This window comes from Hyperoodon ampullatus, assembly GCF_949752795.1.
Source record: "Hyperoodon ampullatus genome assembly, chromosome: 4".
NCBI lineage: Eukaryota > Metazoa > Chordata > Mammalia > Artiodactyla > Ziphiidae > Hyperoodon > Hyperoodon ampullatus.
In genome coordinates this window covers 11,628,819-11,651,310 of record NC_136917.1, presented here as the reverse complement: position 1 = coordinate 11,651,310, position 22,492 = coordinate 11,628,819, and positions in this window count along the sequence as shown.

Sequence of the window (22,492 nt, the reverse complement as noted above, 5' to 3'; positions counted from 1 at the left end):
TCTGTGGTAAGAAACTAATTGGGGCCAGAACAAAAGGGAACAGCGATTCCTGAAAAGTGTTATGATTCAGGAGAGGTAAATAAGAAGGCAAGTCAGATAACAACATGCAGGTGAAACCCCTGCGCATTTTTTCAATGTTGATCTTTTTAAAGCAAATCAGAAAAGACCACAAGGGAAGTTTCTTGGAATTGAAATACCCTGTATCTTGTTTTGGATGGTGGTAGTTATACACTAGTTATGTTCAACTGTCAAAACTCAATCTGAACACTTAAGATCTGTTCATTTTATGGTATGAATTTGATTTATTAATTGTATTGTGTTAATTTGACCTAATTTTTAAAATAAAATTGAACTATAGGGGGGAAAAAGTCAGATGCTTTCTCCTTTAAATTCCTCTAGGGGCTCCCTGGTTCACTTAATAAAATAAAACCCCCAAACTCTTGATCGTGGCTGATAAAACCTTACAGGATCTTCCTCAGCCTATCCCTCTACCTTCACTTCAAGGCACTCTTCACCGGTTCACTCTGCCCAGCCAAATCCTCCTCCACTGCGTTCCGTTCACCAGGAAACCCACATCAGCCTCTGTGCTTGCTATTCTCTGTGCCTCTTGGAATGTTCTTGCCCCACTCCTGTGCTCCTCAGCAAAGCTGTCCATGATTTCTTTCCATAAAATGGTCTTCCTAATTTACTACCTCATTATCCTGTTCTTTTCCATCATAAAATTTCTCATAATCTATACTAAACCAGCTTACCTATGTGTTTAATTACTTATCATCTGTGTCTTCCACTAGAAAGTAAGCCCTCTGATTGAAGGGAAGTGGCCATTTCCACAAGGTCCAGCTCAGACCTGGCATATAACAGACGCTCAATAAATAGCAGTTTGTAAACTGTGACTTTTCGAAGCCTATCCCCCTATTACGTCAGAAGTCCTTCCAGGGCACCATGCCTTTATCATCTCTACATCTCTGTGACCAAGTTCAGTACCTGGCACATTATTAGAAGCCCATGAAATGTTTGTTGAATCTACACATAGGTTTAAATTTAGATCTAACATAACTTCACCAGTAAATTCCAAGAATATTTCATTGTGCAAGGAAATCTGATTTGCCATCTAAGAAATATACAAACTTATCTAATTTTAAATCACAGAATCTGAGGTTTACAAGGCCTGTCCCAGCCTGTTGATTAGATTTGGCTTCCTGACTTAAAGCGATAAGAAAACCAACCTGTGGTGAATTCACCCAGATCTGCTCCAGGTGACCCATCCAAGTAGTACAATCTTTAGTGAAACCATTTCAAAATGATCAGCTCTGCAGAACTTTTGTGATTCACTCTCAATGGACTATATAAACATATCTAAAAACTTAGTGACAAGTGACGAAGCCTCCTGTTTGTTTTCTTTGGTTGGAATTATAAAGAGCAATGAAAAAGTATAAGCTGTTGATTCACACAACATCATGGGTGAATGTCCTCCCACTGAGTGAAAGAAACCAGATGCCACATCCTCCAGAATAGTATATATTGAATGATTCCATTCATACTAAATTCTAGAAAATTCAAACCTATACAGTGACAGAAAGCAGAACAGTGGTTTCCCGGGAATGGGGGTGGAGGTAGGGATGGATTACAAAGGGCCACAGGGAACCTGTGCGGTGATGGAATTGATTATGCTGATGGTTTCATGGAAGTATACCTATGTCAAAACCCATTAAGTTGTACACCTGAAATAGGTGCAGTTTATTGTATGTCGATTATACCTCAATAAAGCTGTAATACATAAAACAGGAAGTCTCCATTTCAGATGATTCTTAAAACTTTAAATATGCCATCAAATTAGCAGCATTTTAATTTTTGTAATTACTGGGGATGTGCCATTAGCCAGCCGCAGTGCATTGTCTCCTCCCTGCCATGTGCACATTCTTATTTACCCTCTGAAGCTCAGCTCAGGTGTCACCATTCCCTACTCTTGGAAAGATGTCACAGGGCACCTCTCATCATCCACTGGATCAAGTGAGCAATCCCTCGGCTGTGCTTTCCAAGAACCACTGCCCAAAGATACCACAGCACTTTGATGACTTTGAGTCATCAAAAGTCAAGAACTATGAAAATCATCTTTTCATTCCAGTCCTTCACCAAATATAGTGATAAATTCTCTTATATTTGGTCTACACAGTATTCAAACCTTCTCCCTCTCACTCTGGAAGCTGAAGAAGTCCACATGGTGTTCCTACACCTGGCTAGTGAGCTAATGGACATAGTCTAAGACTTGGGCAATTGGCTACTCCTATTTATAACTGTGAATTTTTACAAAAGACACAAAGGTTAAGGGACAGGTCAAAAGTCGATCCAGGGGCTTCCCTGGTGGCGCAGTGGTTGAGAGTCCGCCTGCCGATGCAGGGGACACGGGTTCGTGCCCCGGTCTGGGAAGATCCCACATGCCGCGGAGTGGCTGGGCCCGTGAGCCATGGCCGCTGAGCCTGTGCGTCCGGAGCCCGTGCTCCGCAACGGGAGAGGCCACAACAGTGAGAGGCCCGCGTACCGCAAAAAAAAAAAAAAAAAAAAAAAAAAAAGTCGATCCAGGTAGCATCATTCAGCAGCATCAATACTAATGACGTTGTCCCATTCAGCCCAACCCTTTGGTTGGGTCTACCCGATGGCTCTTGTTGCCAAATCTTCTGTTCTTGTCTCCTTTCTCAATCTTGCCTTCCTGGCTTCCTGCTGATTCTCAAAGCTACCTGACATTCTTCCAGTACATTCCTTCTCTTTTTAGGTTGTTTACAAATTGGAATCCTAGCTCATACAAAGACAATCTGGCACAAAAACACAGGACCAGAAAAAAAGAAATAAGCAGAGAAGTGGTGTAAGACCTTTCGAACCTCCCCATGAGCACCTGTGTCCATGGAATCCTAGGTTATTAAAGTGAATCTGGGTTAAAATGGCTTTCCTAACACCACAGAATTGTGTGCCAGACCTTCTTGGAGCACTCTTTCTCCTTGTCGTTAACAATTTTATTTTTCTTTTTCAGTGAATTCTCTTTCATAGAGAATCCACTAGAGGAATTTACTTCTCCCATATTTTCTAGCTAGCATGATTAAGCTCTAGCCAGGAAACACCAGGGTGGGGATCTGAAGGTCATGTTTCAGAAACTCTGGAGACCCCTGATGAATTATTAACCAGGGTTTGAGGGGAAAAGAAATCCAAATCTCAGACTCCAAGTCAGAAAACCAGAAAGGGCTTCAGTAATTCTTCTCATCTTCATCCTCAAATTAATAGCTGTGTGGGAAAAAGGCATTAGTATTTCTTCATTGAGGAAATGTCTACTCATTTCCTTTGTTTTTCTAGTGAAATGTTTGTCTTTTTCTCTTTGATCTGGAAGCACTCGTACTCATAGAAATGACTAAAGTGCAGTTGGATTTTTGCCCTCAGACAAACCTAGCTCTAAATCCAAGCTCCACTACTCTCATTTTTGTGGCTTTGGGCAAATCTTTTCCTTTAGTTTGTTTTCTCATCTATAAAATGGGAAAAATTTCAGTATCCACCTCATAGACCTATTACAAAAATTTAAGGGGATGAGCCACGCAAAATATTTAGCACAATCCCTGACACAATAAAGTTCCCTTTACATGTTAGCTGCATTTATTAGTTATTAGGAAATACTGTATGTGTCACATTTAAAAAAATTCTCTCTGATACTATAACGTAAATCTAAAGCAGGTGTCAGAAAACTTTTTCCGGAAAGGGTCAGATAGTATTTTAGGCTTTCTGGGCCAGACCATCTCTGTCATAACTCCTCAACCCTGACACTGTAGCATTAAGCAGCCACATACCATCTGTAAATCAACGGGTGTGCTATGTTCCAATAAAATCTTATTTCTAAACACTGACATTTTAATTTATATAATTTTCAGGTTAAAAAATATTTTTCTTTCTTTGATTTTTTTCCAATTATTTAGAAATGTAAAAATAATTCTTCGTTCACAGACCATATCAAAACAGGCAGTGGGACTAATTTCATCCATAGGCCACAGTTTCCCAATCCTTTATTTAGAGAAAGAGACACATCCTATACATGGCCCTTGTTTGAGACAATATTCATTTCAAGGTCTGCACCAGCTGTTAAGTGACATGCTGAGAGACAATATGGTAAAACCTGATCAACAAAGCCAGCGCTGTAACTTTGAGATCCTCCAGAGTATGTTACAAATGCTGCATCAAGTGCCAAGATTTTCTTGACACTGAATTTTTTAAACTTTTGATAAAAAGTCACCAACAGCTATTCAAGTCTATTTCTACTCGGTTGTTAAAAAAATTCTTTCTACTTTTATTCTATTAGAGGCATCTTGAAAGGAAATTAACAGTTTGTCACCTTAACAGTGTGAAATTATGCAGACAAAAACTGTAATTTACAAAAGATAATGTCTTTTATTCATTTATATTCATAAGCATTTACTAGAAATATCTGTATTGAGAGGATTTTTTTAAAGAAAATACTTCATAAATTACAGAAATGTCTCTACACCAAAAAGATTTTTGCCTAACTGTGCCTACATTTTTATTCCAAGATCTCATCCAATTTCTAACCAGCAATGCCTTTATTACCTGTATATTGTACCAAACTACATATATCTAGAGTCTGACATGAAACAAATGTCACTGTGAGGTTCAAAACATGTTTTAGTTCCTCTGTTTCTCCCGTACTACATTACAACATGCCATAATAAAAGCAAAATTCTTATTCAAATTTCTGCTAAAATTGATACACATTTAATATTTATTGTATTTGCCTTGATAGTTACCCATGCATGTGTAAATTTTATAAACATCCTAATTTTGAAACTAGACTCAGCATTTTTTACACTTCCCATTTGTAATCACCCCCACCCCCTTTAAGAAACTAAAATAGGCTTATGGAGCCAATAATGAGATGAGCTATTCCACATCTGGTTATCGGAAGCATATTTCCTGATTTAAAAAAAAATCACAAAAACCTGTTTTTATATGCTTTATATGCTTATATGTTTCTCCTTCTGTTATTACCCATTTAACAGTAGTTTCACATACAGCCAGGCATGTGCCAAACATAGGGCCAATAATAAAAAATACTGACTTAATATAATTTGCTTCCTTGGCTGCTGGGAAAGCAGAAAGCGTTGAAAAACTGTTTTGTGTTTATTAGTGAAGCTATTGTAGAGGGTGATTGGGGTCTCATTATAAGCGGCCTGCAAACAGTTTTAGCACAAATGCCAATATACGTTTTAGAATCGAGTGCAATTTTAAGTATTTTCACTAAAATGGTTTTGCAGAATCTACAACTCAAATAAGTATATTGTGTTTTAACACCGCCAACAGCTACTACACTGTTTGTTGCATTGATCTCCATTGTGAATGCTTCAAACCTTTCTACTTTCATGAAATGTAATGGGCAAATATATTCCCTGGAATCCCAAGGTATGATTAGTTACTAAGCAATCAGAAAAATCACAGCAAGGCATACTTCTGAAAGAAATTAGAAAGAGTAAAGATCACTTCTCTATTTGTGTTACATGGCAAATCACACAATACCTCATCGATGGTACTGTATATATTAGCTAACCACCATGGGCTAGCTAGAAGCTCATGCATCAATGAAAAGATCTTTGTCAATTGCTGTATGCCTCATTATCTCACTAAGATTTCTTGGCAACAATTAACAGTTACCCAATTCATAGAAATTGCCTTTATTATTTTTGAAGCAGCTACTTTCTTTGGCTTTAATGACTAAGAGAATAGAGACAGATGTCTCTGTTGCTAGGGAGACTGAATTAAAAAAAAAAAACCTTTGAAACGAAGTAAATAAGCAACTACCATCTTTTTTTTTAAAAGGAGAATTCTGTTAGTTTTGAATTAACTGTTTTAAAAACAAACCAGCAGTAGCTCCACTTTTTGAAGGAAATATACTGTAATAGTTTATTACCATTCTTCTCTGACAGTAATAAATCATTAAAAAAAAGAAAAGAAAAATAGGCCCACCTGTGCACTCAATATCAATTGAGGCTGATTATCAGAAACTGGTACTTTCTTTGTACTGGTACTTGAATTCAACAGGAATTACCTTTCTATATAGTCTGTCAATCCTCTATAACTAAAGAGAAAGCAGCCCCTCCCTTGAGTTAGAAACACCTAAGCCTTGCAGACAAGCCTTGCCTGCTGAGCTCTGAGAGCTCATGCCCTCTTGTCACCCAGCTCCAATCTTACTGGCAGCCCTGTACTCTAGACTCTGGACAACAAGTAAAGCGATTCAAGCTAAGAGCAGTTTAGTGACTGGGCCCAACCCAAGCAATATTTCTTCTTTCAAATTTCTCCCTACGCTCATCCCCCCTCCTCTGTCTTTAATTCCTGATGCTCGTTAATACATGTAATGCACTTGCATTTTCATCTATCTTGGACTTTCAGATCCTGTCCAAACCCTCCCCTCATCCTCTCCTTATGTCAACATGCTTTAACAGGAATGATACCGTCACGAGAAAAGAAAAAAAATAATCCAGTTTGAAATGAAATCACATGTAGTGAAAACAACTGCAATTCACCTAAATTCTTTGAAAGAGCCCCTAATCTCCTTTGACATCTATACAAAATCACCCATATATCTTTTCACCTATTTTAATTAAACCATCACTAGCTACCAGCATTCAATTTAAGTATAAACCAAAAATTGAATGGGCATTTCGGGGGTCTCTTTTGCTCAAATATTTGTACAGTATATTAAAACACTGGCAAATAATTTTGTCTATTTTTAAATGTTATATGCTATTGCCATAATTAAATATTAGTATGTAAACAACAGGTAAAATAAAATTATTTTGTTTTTCTTGTCTAAGAAAATGTTCAGAATTATGTTTGGCTTCTGTGGCCTGGGGATTGGAGCAGTATTCATAACATTCTTTTAAGAAGGCATATTTCAAGCTTCAAATCATGGACTTTAAAACTTCCTAAGAGGGCTTCCCTGGTGGCACAGTGGTTGGGGGTCCGTCTGCCAATGCGGGAGACACAGGTTCGAGCCCTGGTCCAGGAAGATCCCACATGCCATGGAGCGGCTGAGCCCGTGCACCATAGCTGCTGAGTGTGCACCATGGAGCCCCCGAGCTGCAACTACTGAAACCTGCGCACCGCAACTGCTGAAGCCCGTGCGCCTGGAGCCCATGCTTTGTGGCAGGAGAGGCTACCGCAGAGAGGCCCACGCGCCTCAGTGAGAAGTAGCCCCTCTTGCCACAACTAAAAAAAAAAAAAAAAGCCTGCATGCAGCAACGAAGACCCAACGCAGCCAAAAATAAATAGATAAATAAATAAATAAATAAATAAAAGTTCCTAAGAAATTATAATTCGAAGACTTTCTGTCCTTTTTATTAAAATTCTGATTTGGTGAGATGTAATTAGTAGGAAAGACAGACAATCGTCAGGATGACATCTGATGAAACTGGGTCCAAATCAAGCAGTGCAGTATTTTGGGTGAATGCAGCAGCTTTGAGGTCCACAACTCTGGGTTCAAATCACACTTCAATCGTTTACTTGGGGTAGGACGTCAGTCAATTGCTTGACCTAAGTCTCTGTTTTGTCGATGGTAAACTGTGGATAATAATCACCTCCTAAGTTTGCTATAAGAGTTAAAATGATATAATAAATAAGTATTTGGTCTAATAACCAGCACTAAGGAGGCACTCCATAAATGGTAGTCAGTGTTGTTGTTATCTGATTAGCTTTTTGAGAATATTAATTGAAAATCAAGCTTTTATAATAATTGGGGACACTGTATTTTCTCCATGACAGCCATGATCATATTATTTAGAGACATTTGCATTAGATACCACTTGTGATCTATTTCCAAATACTGTTTTCGCTTTGGATGATTTCATTATATCATGAGATTGGCGTAATTTTAATCATAGCTTGTTTATCCCAGCCAAGATAACTAACTTGTGCTACTCTGAGCATGACTTGCTCTAGCTCTTAAGGGATACTGTTCCCCTTACAAAGATCATCCTCCCAAATCTTGTCAGAGACCACCCTCTCTTTATTTGAAATCTACTCGGAACCTTACTTTGGCTATTAAAATTTCCTGATAAATTTCAACTACCTTATATCAATATTACTGCCTTATAGCAGAGATTTTCAGCTTTGTATATCACACACAGAACATTCACTTAACAAATGTTTATCGGGTACCCACTTTATGCAAGGTATTATTCTGGGTACCAGAAATACAACGCTGAACAAGTCAGAGAAAGTTCCTATGCTCTTTTGATTCCTAACTTTTAGTGATAGGAGATAAAAATAAAAACATAAACCCAATAAACAAATTGGTCTCAGTTAGTAACTTGGAAAAGGGAAAAATTAAACTAGTTGATTTGAGAAGAACTGGAAAGACTGCTGATCATCAGGAAAGGCAGCATCCTAGTTTATGGCCTCCCTTAAAATGCACTGCACAACCCCAGAAGGTGCTGCTTATATAGATTCCACTAAGAAGGTCTGTGAGCTAAGAGCTAAATGGCACAAGAGGAATGGCATGCAAAGATCTAGGTAAAGAGCATTTCTGTAGAAGGGAAAAGAGAGACCAAAGACCCTACAGAAGGAATGAGCTCTATATGCTCAAACAGAAAGCAGGACAATGGACTGCAGTATATGAGCATGGGGGCAGATGCCCAAAGATAATGTGAGAAAGGTAGGCATTATGGTTCCCAGGACCAAATACATAACATTACTTATATAGCTTTTGCAAAATATGGATACGTGGGCCCCACCACAGACCAATTAAATCACTATCACTAAAGGTGGAGTCCAGGGTCTGTGTGTGTGTGTGTTTGTGTGTGTTTTAAAGTTTCCTAAATGATATTAAAATGCAGCCAGCATTAAAAGCCATTGATAAAGAACTTTATAATCAGTGATCAGGAGTTATGATTACTACGTGGCGTTTTTCACAAATGTTCCTGGTTAATTTTTCGTGTCTCGGTAACCCATTAAAAGTTTGTGTTCCAGGCATTCCTAATCATCACATCTTTGCAAAATGCCAACTAGAGACCTGTGCATGCAATAGTTGTATTGTTGTGCAAGATGCACAATACAAGGCTGTGATTGTCTTCTGTGAGCCTAAATCTGCTTCGAGTGCACTAGAGAAACAGACTCAGGCTTCTAGGCATATTCCCAATTACATTTTAAAAAATAAACAAACAGGTGCATGCAAACACCAGCACTTAGCAGCTGGCTCCCATGCATTTCCTCCAGGGAAATGAACATACTGGCTAGGAATTCTCCAAAGTATTTGAAAAAGAGACAAAGGAAGGTTCTTTTGCTTTGGGGTTAGGAGGTGAACAACACAGGAGCTCTGGACCATGAGAGGGGTCAATAACCCCAAATGCTGATAAACATTCACCACGATATTCATCTTGTCAGAGTCCCAGTGATCTCTCCAAGAGGAAAGAATGGCTCCCCCCAGTTTTAAAAGTCAGAAAGCACAAGTACAGGGGAAAGATCTACCAGATGAAGTCCACATGAAAAGCAAGAGGGAGAGCATGAGAAAAAACTGTGGTGTTTGGAAATGACTGTTGGCATGTGTTAGAATTCCAAAGAGTCACTCCAGGATTGTTTGAGGTAGATATAGCTGGGACATCTGTCACCACAATGGCAGCCAGGGATGGTTTTGATAAATTTCTGCTTCATGTGCTCAGTTTAAGAGAAGGCCCTTCCCAACTGGAAGAGAATCATTCTTCAATTGTGGTTGACAGGAATTGTTAGAAGTCCAGGGAGACTTCTGGGTAATAGAGGATAGGAAAAAAAGTTACATCCTTGGTAGTTTATTCGTGAAATTGTGATAGTGGGGCACAAAAGTAGCTGTGAGCACTCCAGACTCACATCAACGGTCTTCCTTCCTGTATTGTTCCAAAATTTGACTTGTAGGTATGGCTGACCTTAAACAAGGCTTTCAACATCCTATAATATTTACATATGCCTTGATACTCTGATTCTAGCTATTTATAATAGGGTTTTTGAATTTGAACCTGGGTTTGACTCTGACATCTGCAACTTACTGTGTGATTTACACAAACCACTAGCAGGCAAGCTCCATGAGGATGGGGCTTTAAACCCGATTTTTTAATAAGAATACACCATTGAAAAAAATTAAAACCAGATCCAAACCAAAATTAAAAAGAACTTTAAAGCCTTTGTCTCCTTTGCCTTAGTTTTTGCATCTTTAAAATGGGAATGATTATACTAGCTCTCTTATAGATTTGTTAAGTATTAAATGAAATAATGCAAGCAAAGCACTTTGTGTGTTGCACAGGAATAGTAAACATTCAATATTATTAGTTGAGGAAAAATTAGTGTGAGTATAATGCCTTTTAGCAGAATATTGATAATAAGATAACTTTGAAATTATCTATAAATATTTTAACAATAGAAGGGTGATCTCTCAGGCTACCTAACAATCACTATCCTGAGTATATGATCCCAAATGTAAGCTCCAAACTTCAAACTAAGTACCATATTTCTAATGATAGTTAAAAATTATATCCAGATCTTTGATTCACCTATTTCAGCATCTTTGCTTTGAAAACTCCTCCCGTTTCATTTTGAGCTCAGTCCAGGAAAGAATAAAATCACCATGGTGACAACTGCCCTCTCTTTAGAGCACATTCAAATTTATGTTGAGCTTTTCTTGAATGCTGCTGTGTCTTGCCTTTGAATTGTGTCTTGGAGTCACTCCAAGGTCAGGGGAATTTCTTTATCACTTAAGGTGGCCTTCAAGGATACAAAAGAGCAATTTGGAGTTCATGATCTGGAATGGATAAATTTGAAAATAAATAATTCTATCATATTTGAATCAGGTGAATAATTCACCATGGCCCTCATGTTAAAGAAGTTGTGACTAAGAGCCTCATACAACCAAAATGTATGTATAATATATCATTTTTTTCCCTAGACTGTCTGATCAAGACATTGACTGAGTGAGTATTACTCACTCAGAAAGCTGCCATTCATAATATATAACATCAGCTTGGGTTCTGATACTGATGTGATAGAGTAAACAAATTTGGGTCTTTTTGTTTTATATTAAACAATGATGAATTATACTGTGAAAAAAAGGGCTATTTCAATGCTTGTCCAACTTAGGAGAGAGAAGCTGAAAAACAATATGCAGGTAAGGCTGGGTGATGAACTGAAGCTTTAGTGAGTACAGAAGTTATGAGTCTGGAGTGTCCCATGGAGCACTGTGGGAATCAAATGAGATAATGTATGTATGGTTAGTCCTTAGCAGAGCCAACCCATGATACTATATGGTCTCCATATGTTAGCTACTATTAAGTTCCAGAATTTATTATTATTGTTGTTGTTGTTACTGAATTTCAACATTTGGTCTAAACTATATCTACATTTTGGGGAAATTCTCAATCTGTTTTGTATACATAAAGAACTAATATGGCTCTCCAAAGCAATCCCACAACACAGAGCTTATGGGTAATTAGAGGCAAAATCCTGGATATCCTATAGATACATCTTCAAAATATTAGTCACTATAGGCAGAGGGGTTTTGTTTGACAAAATAGTTAGAACTCACTGCTTTGCAATGAACTTGGGAAAGCGTGATATGGTGTCTCTTATTACAAAATCCCTATAACCTTCCTCTCAGTACCCTCACCAAAAAATCACTACCATCTCTTATACCTGAATGAGACAGCACACCAAAAGCAGAATCATCCTATAATGGCTAATTTCACACGTCCTCATCTAAATCAATGATCCTCAATATTCGATTGACGTAAGGAGGAAGCTTTAGAGAGGTAGACTAGGCAACTTTTCTGAAAGCATTTCCCTTGACAACCTCCGCTTACACACACACACACACACAGACTGTAGTCAAGAATTATTTGTCTCATGAATCATCCTGCTTCATGTCCTGTTAAAACAGTCATGCCGTTTTGTGGGAGCCCTATCTCTTTGCTCTCCATTGCCCTACCAATGGGCTTTTCCACCCCACTGCTGGCAATCCATGATGACTCCTAACAGTTAAAACTGAATGGGTCCTGGGACTTCCCTGGTGGTACAATGCAGGGGGCACAGGTCCAATCCCTGGTCAGGGAACTAAGATCCCACATGCCGTATGGCATGGCCAAAAAAAAAAACACTGAATGGGTCCTTTAAGGAAACTCAGTGGTCGGTGATGTTTCTTTCCTGAAGCCCCTGTAGTCATATCCTCATCCCAGGAGGGACATCTGTGTGTACTTTGGGGCTCCTGGATCAATTTAATATCTCAATCTGTGGTACCAATGATTCGTCTGACAGTGGTGGGTCTCCGAAACACTACTATAGTGACACTGGTGACCTCACCGAAGCTCATATATCTCCTACATTTTCAATTAATTCACTTATTCTCTCTATGCCAATCCCATCAAAGTTCTTAGATGTAGTCACACAAATATGGAATGAATTCAGGGAAGGACCCTCAGCAGAAAGAATTCACTCATTCATTCAGACACTATTTATTGAGCACCTATAATGTCCCAAGCAGCTGGTTAGGCTTTGGGGATTTAGTAATAAGGAAGCCAGACACAGTGGCTGCCCTCTAGGAACTTTGTTTCCTAAGGAGAAAAGCCTGAATCAAGTTGGCTATTCCAAAAAGGTTTCCTGAATTTAAATCACAAAAAGAAGTGGTCGCTGAGAGTCCTCACCCGAATGCTGTGGTTTAGAGAAGAGATTCCCCAATAATTGTCTACAGACCGGTGCTGCCTCCCCGACACACATTTTCATCACTTCATGGTGGAATGAGCAAAAGGAGACCTTCACCGACCTTATAGTCCACGAATGCTCTATGTAAGCTCTCCGCTCTGCTTACAGTGGCTCCTCTGTGGAGTTTGCTCACTCCGTTTACTTTTTGCCAGCTTCTTATACTGCAATATTTCCCAATCATAGTTCCATCATTACCTTCCCAATGGCCACCCTCTCACACCATCGGCATTATTTCTTACTATTTTTACATATCTGGATAAATTTTTGTTTTTTAAGCACACTATTTTAAAAGTTAATGATAAAAGACTTAAGCATAAGAAACAGTATTGTTTGCTATGGCTAGAAGGTAGCTGTAAAAATAAATTTAATTTTTAAAACATTCCTCATTTCAAACTACATACAGTTAGCTAATGAAAGCTCTGAGTCTGAGCCTGCTATCTTTCTTTTCCTAAAAGAGAGAAAAGAACAAGTTTAAAGGAGTTGTTAAAACCTTAGTACATATAAACTGAGATGCTCTTCTTGAATTAATGGACTTATGAGAGAAATCTGAAATGGGAATAACTTCCTCATTGTTCTGTTTCCCTGTTTCACTGTTCTATTAATCACTTCAGTGCCCTGTACCACCAGTGATACTCATTTTGCTTTTTGGGTAATAATGCTATAATAATATGATGACTGTTGTTGCTACTGCTAATGATAATAGTCATAATAATTAAAATAACAACAACAACAAAAATAAAAGTGCTTACTATAAGCCCAGCACTGTTTTATGGATTTTTACATTTTTACACAGAGTAACTAACTGACTCTTCCTAACAGCCCATGAGGGAAGCACTTATACACATGGGAACCTGGAGCCCTTGGAAGTTTAGTAACATGATCAAGCCTGCCAAGTTTAAGAGCAGTCACTGATCAAACTTCAGCTCTAAGTCAGACAGACCTTGTTTCCAGCTTCATCATTGACTTTGCAACCCTGGGCAAGCCACTTTGATGCCACTTTGCAGAAAAAACTGAAACTTTGAGAGGTGACAATTAAATTATGTTTTTTCCACTATTACCTCGATGGGAATTCACCTTCTTGGGTTCTGCTGAGACGACCTTTCTTATTTCATGTAATTCTTAATTGAAAAAACTAATTCGTGAAATGTTTTATATATGTGTCTTTTAAGAGAGTATAGTATGTTAAATGTGGTAAAAGTTTGTAAGCCTTTTTTGCTTTCTAAAAGGTTCAATTACATTGCAAGTATAAGTTGGTGCTTTAAAAGAATGAAAGAAGTGATATGAAATTCAGAGGTAAGAGTTATCATTGTAGTTATCATCGTGGGCAGCACGCATAAGGGAAAGCACCAGAGAATGGATGGCACAGAATGAGCCGTGAATAATGGCTGGGGGTTTGATAAGCGCACAGCAGAATCACAACAAGGGCTGCTTACTGAGGGCCTATTACATACCACCTACTGTGCTAGACTTTCACTGCAACCACTTCAAAACATTTGCCACAATGTTAGCCAGGAGTCGACATCATCTCATTTTATAGATAAAGAAAGTGAGACTCAGAGAGTAAACCTGCTTCTCAAGGTTAAACAGCTAACGCATAACAGCAGAAGGCGTCAAGTACCACTCTCTTCCTCCCCTTCTGCTTCCTCCTCCTTTTTACTGAATTCTTATGCCAGCGTTTGCATTATGAGCTTTCAGGCTTTATTTGAGCATTTCTTTTCCAGATTGGGTTCAAAACCGAGGCAGTTGGACTGGGTCTGACTTAAGAACCAGACTGGGTCTGACTTAAGCTGGACTGGGTCCAGGGTGAGGCTTCAGGTGAATAAAATTTTGTTTTAAGGCTGAACAAGTAGGTTAACCTTACCAAAGATAATCTTGCATTACAGTGACCACTATGGAGAACTTTCAACCACCTTAACATAAGCTTATCCATTTGTGAGGTGCCCTAGAGAAAAAGGAGTCTCAGGTAGGCACTCACTACAAAGGGTAGAGGAAAAATTATTATTCCTTCCTCTATAGTTTCTGGTGACCAGAATGAAACTTAATGGGACACCACACTCACTCCAGAACCTAGATGGGATCCTGGGAAAACTGCCAGAAGCTGGCAAAGGGTGAGAATTCTTTCCAAAGTCAGCTGTCCCAGACCTGTATCTTTGGTGTCTGGTCAAGAGAGGGAGGTAAGATTTCAAAGAGTCCTGAAACAGGACAGAAGGAGGCAGGGCACAACCTTTAAAAGAATGACACAGCCATTGAGGATATGACAAAAACTGGTTAGGACCAACTACGTCCAAGATGGCAGAAGATCTGACTTCCAGTGGACCTTGAGCCTCATTATACACTCATTATAATACATCAGCATGCTAAATGACATACTCACAGGCAGCAGACAGTTCAGAGGCCAAACATAAAAGGCCAAAAAGTGGGTGGTGGCCTGATTTCTAGGAATCCCCACCCCTTCCCTGAATAGTTGGAATAATCTTCCCACTCATTAGCCTATGAAATTACCCAGCCCGTAAAAACTAACCACCCCATATTTTGGGGCCTCTGGCCTTCTGAGATGGCCCACACTCTGTCTGTGGAGTGTGTTTCTCCCATGGCCCCTCTCACTTTCTGAGACGACCCCATGCCCTGGGGCCACTCTTGCGTTTTGAGACATTCTGTCTATGGAATGTGCATCTCTCTAAATAAATCCACTTCTTACTTATCACTTTGTCTCTCACTGAATTCTCATCTGCAACAAGACATCAAGGACCTGAGCTTCATTAAATCCTGAGACCAGATGTGTAATCTCAATTAAAAGACAGAGGATTCAAGTCCCAATCTGAGTTTTGGCTGGGTATCAGTCCTGGCCCGTGGGTTCTAGTCCCAATCTGGGTTGGGTGGTTTCAGTCCCTTCCTTTCCAAGCTTGGATTAGCAGGAAAAAACATTGATTATGGATCCTGTCTCTCCCAGGGATGCCTATTGCCTCTTGTTTATTTCATTTCATGTCCAGAGAACTTGATTTGGCAACTGGGAGGTTGAGGGGCCCCCAAATATGGCCAGACAGAAATGCGGGTTGCACTCTGTCTGTGGCTTGGTTCTAATGAGTGTTGCCAGCTCTCAGGGGAACTGAGTTTTTCTTTCTTATGTCTATCTTTGAGATATGGCTCTGGATCTTGGGAGGGCAATATCCTTTGCATCCTCTTTGGGGACTCCTCTTGTGCTCACAGCGTTGTTCAATACTGCCAAGAATATTTATTGTTTGTCCTGGCTGAAACCTGACAAGATATTCAAAAGGATTTTTTTTAAGTGGCCTTATGTTCAGAAGTTGGTCAAGTTGGAAGTTGATATTCAGAGCCTTATAGGAACTTTCTTTCAGGCCTTCTTCCCAAAGCTAAAATGAAACTACGTATCCACAGGGAAAGAAAAGCCTTCTGAAGCTGCTGTGGAAGAATTTACTAAAACATTCTAAAGACACCCAGCTCCAAATCTAGAACACAGGAATCTTTTGATTTCCATCTTAGTTGAAGATCTACTTCCTGATATAAAGAAGCAAATTGAGCATAATGTAGTTGGATGGCTGGGTCAGCTTCTGGATATCATTCAGGTTACAACCCAATTCTTTGAGAAACTAAAAACAGTTTTATTTGTGTTTGTCTTACAAATATAGTGTTTACAAGAACAGAAATGTGACTATAGAAAAAATTCAAAGCCCACTTATCCTTTTTACCAACCCCAAAGCCTCCCCCATTCATCTGAAAGGCTTACAGATATTGTAAAAGTCTGGATTTAGGAAACAAAATCCCTTTTCTGAGAAACTTAAATCCTTTCTCTGTGTTCTCTGAGACGTAAATGCTCTACCTGGTCTTCTCTAGGAACCCAGAGCCATCTCTTGAAATGCAAACTTCAGGAAGGTAATTCTTATTAGAAAAAAAAAAGAAGCTATTTGGAAATTAGGTAAATGAAAATTCTTAAAAGTCTTTCCCACAAATATTAGTAAAAGCTTTAGCCATCTGAGCAGATAACCCTAACTTATTCTATGTGCCAGAAACACAATTTGGATTCAACTGTTCTTTTATAAGCTAGTGAGTTTTGCATTATTTTATTTGTCTCATGGCTAAAATTTTAAAACAAAAGCTGTAAGATCTCTGAGTTTGTCTGTAAGTTTATATATGTCTATGTATGTATGTTATAGATATGTGATTTTTTTTCTACCTCCAGATGATATCACCAAATTTAATTTGTAAATAGTTCTATTTAATTGTCTCAAAGACAAACAACTGTTTATATAAATCAAGTATACTCTCAGAAATATAGAAACTAACTAAACTGTTTTTCATGTTTCATGATCTAGGATAATCTTCAGAAAATAAAAGCTAGTTTAAGTTTGTTGCCTTAATTAAAACAGGCATATTTTTAGTGTTATCAACATTAAACATACTACTTTTATTCTATCTTGGTTACTAACATTCAAATAAGCTCATGTTATCTCGGTTACAGAATTTATCAGCAAGAAAGATAACTTAAGACTATGGTCAGGGGCTTCTCTGGTGGCTCAGTGGTTGAGAGTCTGCCTGCCAATGCAGGGGACACGGGTTTGAGCCCTGGCCCAGGAGGATCCCACATGCCGTGGAGCAACTGAGCCCGTGCGCCACAACTGCTGAGCCTGTGCTCTAGCGTCCTCGAGCCACGGCTGCTGAGCCCACGGGCCACAACTACTGAAGCCCATGTGCCTAGAGCCCGTGCTCCACAGCAAGAGAGGCCGCCACAATGAGAGGCCTGTGCACTGCAGCGAAAAGTGGCCCCCGCTAGCTGCAACTAGAGAAAAGCAACAAAGCAGCAACAAAGACCCAAAGCAGCCAGAAACAATAAATAAATTAAATAAAATAATAAACTAAATTTAAAAAAAAGACTATGGTCACCTGTTTAATGCCTCATGAAATTTTCATTAGTAATCTAAACATAATTGTTAAGAATAAGTAAATTAAGTAGATGTAAATAAGATAAAAGTTTATAAATAAACTTTTCAACAATAATTATGCTTTATGGCATGTCAACTTAAATATACTTTCCAAAATCTTTTTCGTCACTTGAAACCTTAATGCTCTACAGTCTTAAGATGGGGTTACATTCCAATAAGCCCACTGTAAATTGAAAATATAAGTTGAAAATGCATTTAATACCCTTAACCTACCAAACATCATAGTTTAGCTTAGCCTACCTTAAATGTGTTCAGAACACTTACATTAGCCTATAGTTGGGCAAAATCATCTAACACAAAGCTTATTTTATAATAAAGAGTTGAATGTCTCGTGTAATTTATTGAACATCATACTGAAAGTAAAAAACAGAATGCTGGCGCGGGTATAGAATGGTTTTAAGTGTATCAGTTTTTGACCCTCATGACTGAATATCTGACTGGGAGCTGCAGTTCACTGCCGCTCCCCAGCACCATGAGAAAGCATCGTACTACATGTACTAGCCCGAAAAAAGATCAAAATTCGAAGTACTGTTTCTACTGAACGTGAATCTCTTTTGCACCGTCATAAAGTTGAAAAATCTTAAGTCAAACCATCGTAAGTCAGGAACCATCTGTACTGAGATAAGTTAAATGATGACTATTCAATGAATATCTAGATAATTTCCAAATAAGATAAAATATTGAAACATTAATTACTGAACATAGGTGTATCCACTTTCAACTCCTTTTTACAGAGGAACTAAAGATATTTGTAACTCTGAAATCAAGACTCCTGGCACAGAGCAGTGAAAACTTTGAATCACCTGATGCAGGTTTCCAGCTGAGATGGAACAAGGAAACTGCCTTGTGGTGTCAGTGCTCATATTATAAATAAGCCTTTTGCATTGTCTCCATAGTGTCACATTTTTACGTTTTTGTGCATATCGCTGGTGATTTTGCTATTTAAAATGACTCCCGGGCTTCCCTGGTGGCGCAGTGGTTGAGAATCTGCCTGCTAATGCAGGGGACACGGGTTCGGGCCCTGGTCTGGGAGGATCCCACATGCCACGGAGCAACTAGGCCCGTGAGCCACAACTACTGAGCCCGCGCGTTTGGAGCCTGTGCTCCGCAACAAGAGAAGTCGCGATAGTGAGAGGCCCGCACACCACGATGAAGAGTGGCCCCTGCTTGCCACAAGTAGAGAAAGCCCTCACATAGAAATGAAGACTCAACACAGCCAAAAATAAATAAATAAAGTGTGGGGTTTAAAAAAAAAAAGATTATTATTAAAAAAAATAAAAAATAAAATGACCCCCAAGCATTGTACTGAAGTGCTGTCTAGTGATGTAAGTGCAAAAAGGCTGTGATGTGCCTAATGGAGAAAGGACATGTGCTAGATAAGCTTTGTTCAGGGGGTAGTTATAGTGCTGTTGTCTGTGAGTTCACTGTTAACAATCAACAATATATATTAAATAAGAAGTCTTTTTTTTCTTTTCTTTTTTCTTTTGTTTTTAAACAGAAACACACATAAAACAAGGTTACGTATTGATCTGCTGATTGATAAAAACATTGCGACCACAGGGCTGCACTTACTTAATCCTCTATTCCCCCTAGGAGCAGTGGTTCAGCATTTGCTAATTCAGTGTTTTAGACAGCTTTACAGAACATGACTACCACAAATAAGGAGACTCAACTGTATTTATTTATTTTCCCTATGTTCTTGATATTTTATTCTTTGTATGACTATGATCTTGTATTCTTACATTCTTTATTAAGATGCCTTACTTTTGCAACCCATTTTCTATGGAACTGGGTATGATATGCATGAACACAACACACACACACATGCAAATATCCATTTAAAGACCTTGACTATAATCTTTTGACTTATTTATAATTTATATTATGTATGATGGTATTTAATTTATATTAAACTGACCTTTTTTTTTTTTTTTTTGGCGTTACCCGGGCCTCTCACTGTTTTGGCCTCTCCTGTTGTGGAGCACAGGCTCTGGACACGCAGGCTCAGTGGCCATGGCTCACGGGCCTAGCCGCTCCGTGGCATGTGGGATCTTCACAGACCGGGGCACGAACCTGTGTCCCCTGCATCGGCAGGCGACTCTCAACCACTGTGCCACCAGGGAAGCCCTTAAACTGACCTTTTAACAATATATATTTATGTTTTAGTTTTTCAGTCAAATTGAACTCATTTACTTATTTTCCTTTATTTACTCAACACCTTGTTGAGATGCTTGGTTTTACTCAAATTCTGTTCTATTTGTTCATCCTGTTTTGCATAGTTCTGAAGATACAATAAACAGCTATAGGATAGTTTTCTTCTTTTTGTAAATGTTTTATAATAGTAAACAAAGTCATTCAAAGGTATTCCATGTCAATTTTCCAAATGAGCTACTTAAAAATTTAAATAGCATTTTATAATTTTCTTAGTCCATGTTACAAATATCTCCCTGATATATACTGATATATTCAGGGACATGGAAACCAAAATCTGCATCCAATGGTGGTTGGCAAAAATGCTAAGTACATTAGTCCCACTTCAGCATAAGTGACAACAGCAGGAATTTAAACAAGACAATCCATAATTTAGAAAGTTATGTAATTCTTTATAATAAAACATATGGTTTTCTCTAGAATAATCCCATATTTTCGCTGGTCAAAAAATGTTCAATCAGTGGATCAGTATCTGGAGTAACAGATTGGACCCAAAAACTTGGTTCCCTTGAACAAAATATTTAACCTCTTAGACCGCAGATTTTAGGATTAAATAAGACTTTGTTTTTATGTTAAATAAAATAATTTATATTAAGGAGAAAACATGTTTTAAATGTGGTATATGGTACACATTTACTAACTGTTCCTTTCTACTTTTCATCTATTCATAATTGTTATATTAAAACACCACAAGCATCATATATTAGTTCTGGTTATATAAGTTCTACTTTGTTCTTTAAATTTTCAAGAAAATATTTTGTGAAATATATAATATTGCATGACTGTATGTGAGAGAATGTGAAATATTTAAAGAAAACCTGTTGTAAGTCTCACAATGTTAAGAAGCAACTCAGGCATGTAATGCAGGGAAAAAGAAAATCTCAAAATGCACTCATCTTAGAGGTTAGATGTTGAGTATTAAAGGGTGTTTCTCTGCTGGCAAAAAAAGAAAAGGGAAAAAAAAAGAGCTTAGTGTAATACTTTCAAAATGGTGCTAATAATTTCAGTTCTTATATAGAAGTGGATTTGAAACTAGAGAATAAATGTGTTAATCTTATTTTTTTAAAGAGACTTGGCCACATATATTCAGTACATACTGATTATTATGAACTCTTTAAATGGGAAGGAAAGTGAAAAATGTCACTTGCTTTCTATTGATGGGGAATTAAAACCACACCTCACCCACTGCCGATGTGTAGCTGAAAACACAGCCTTCATGTAGGTCTGTTGATTTTCCCAAATTTTCTACCTAAATTAGAGTTTCATTTCAATAATATCGGAAATCAAGAAACATTCGTTCTGTTTAGCCCTTATCAAAGGCAATCTTTCAAAGTATCACAGTTTTTTCTATGATTTTTAAGTTGCTTTCTCTTTCATCGTCATTTTTAAAATAGTGAAAAATAGCCAAAAAGCATGTTTTAGTGATGATAAAATCACAGCTTGCATTTCATCCTAGTCTGGTTGAAAGCAGATATGACTGTCCTAGAACTATAAGAACCTCCATTTAAATCTCGTGTTTTCTATCAATCCACCATCACCATGGACTAAAAACCATTTTATGTACTACCAGTGAAGCAAAAGGAGCCACATGGAAACGTTTAAGGTAGATCCCTGGCCAGAAAAGCTGTATGCTTTATTCTGTCTCTTATGAGCAAAGAGAGTATTATTTAAAACTTCAGGCATAAGCTTAAGTTGAAAAGAAAAAAAGCCATTGGTGGTCTAGGAGGAAAGTGAAAACCTGGGCAAACACCAGCTTATATTTATAAAGCCTCCTATTGTCTGGGAAAGCTACTCTCACTGATTCTATTAGGGCTGCAAATGACACTCTGAATGAACAGCAGAGGGCAGAAGACTTGCAGAGTCCTTTTCCAAGTAGGTGGGTATTTCTTGAGAACAGGTTCAATAGAATATAAAATATGATGCCAGAGAGTTATCGTGAAGAACTTCTTCTCAAAGTTAATAGTAGTTTTCTGAAAACCAAGCCTGGCCTCACTGACTGGCTTGTTATTTGGCCAAAATTCAAGGCATTTTTGGCTGCAATAGTCAATTACCAAAGTACTGCCCTAACTAAAATGATAGCAAAACCTAACGAGAACATTGAGAAAGCGTAATGAATTTTCAGGCCAGCACGTTAGGCAGATCACTGAGATTTGGAGACCTGCTTTCATTATCAAGGAAGTTCCTAAGACCATGTAGCCTTTTCTCCCTCTTCCCACATCTACATGCTACTCCTCATTATCCTCTGCCTGACCACCCTGTACCAAAGATCCATCTTCTCCAGAAAACCTAATCAAAAGGTTATAAGCTTTTTAGATGATAAACTTAGGATGATGAGCAAGAAAGGGAAAAACAGGGGACAACTGCTGGCTCTAACAAGGTCAGGAAAATCCTCTAGGAATCCTAAACACAGGCCTCCTTCTCCAACGCAGGATTCATTCTTCTAGGTCCTGCCCCACCAAACTCACCTCCTCTAACTCTGCAGTGTTCTCCTCTGTTACTTGCTCTGGGAGAGGACAGACGGGCTAGCATGGACACGTCAGAGTCTTAGGTCTGTTTCACCGTACGCC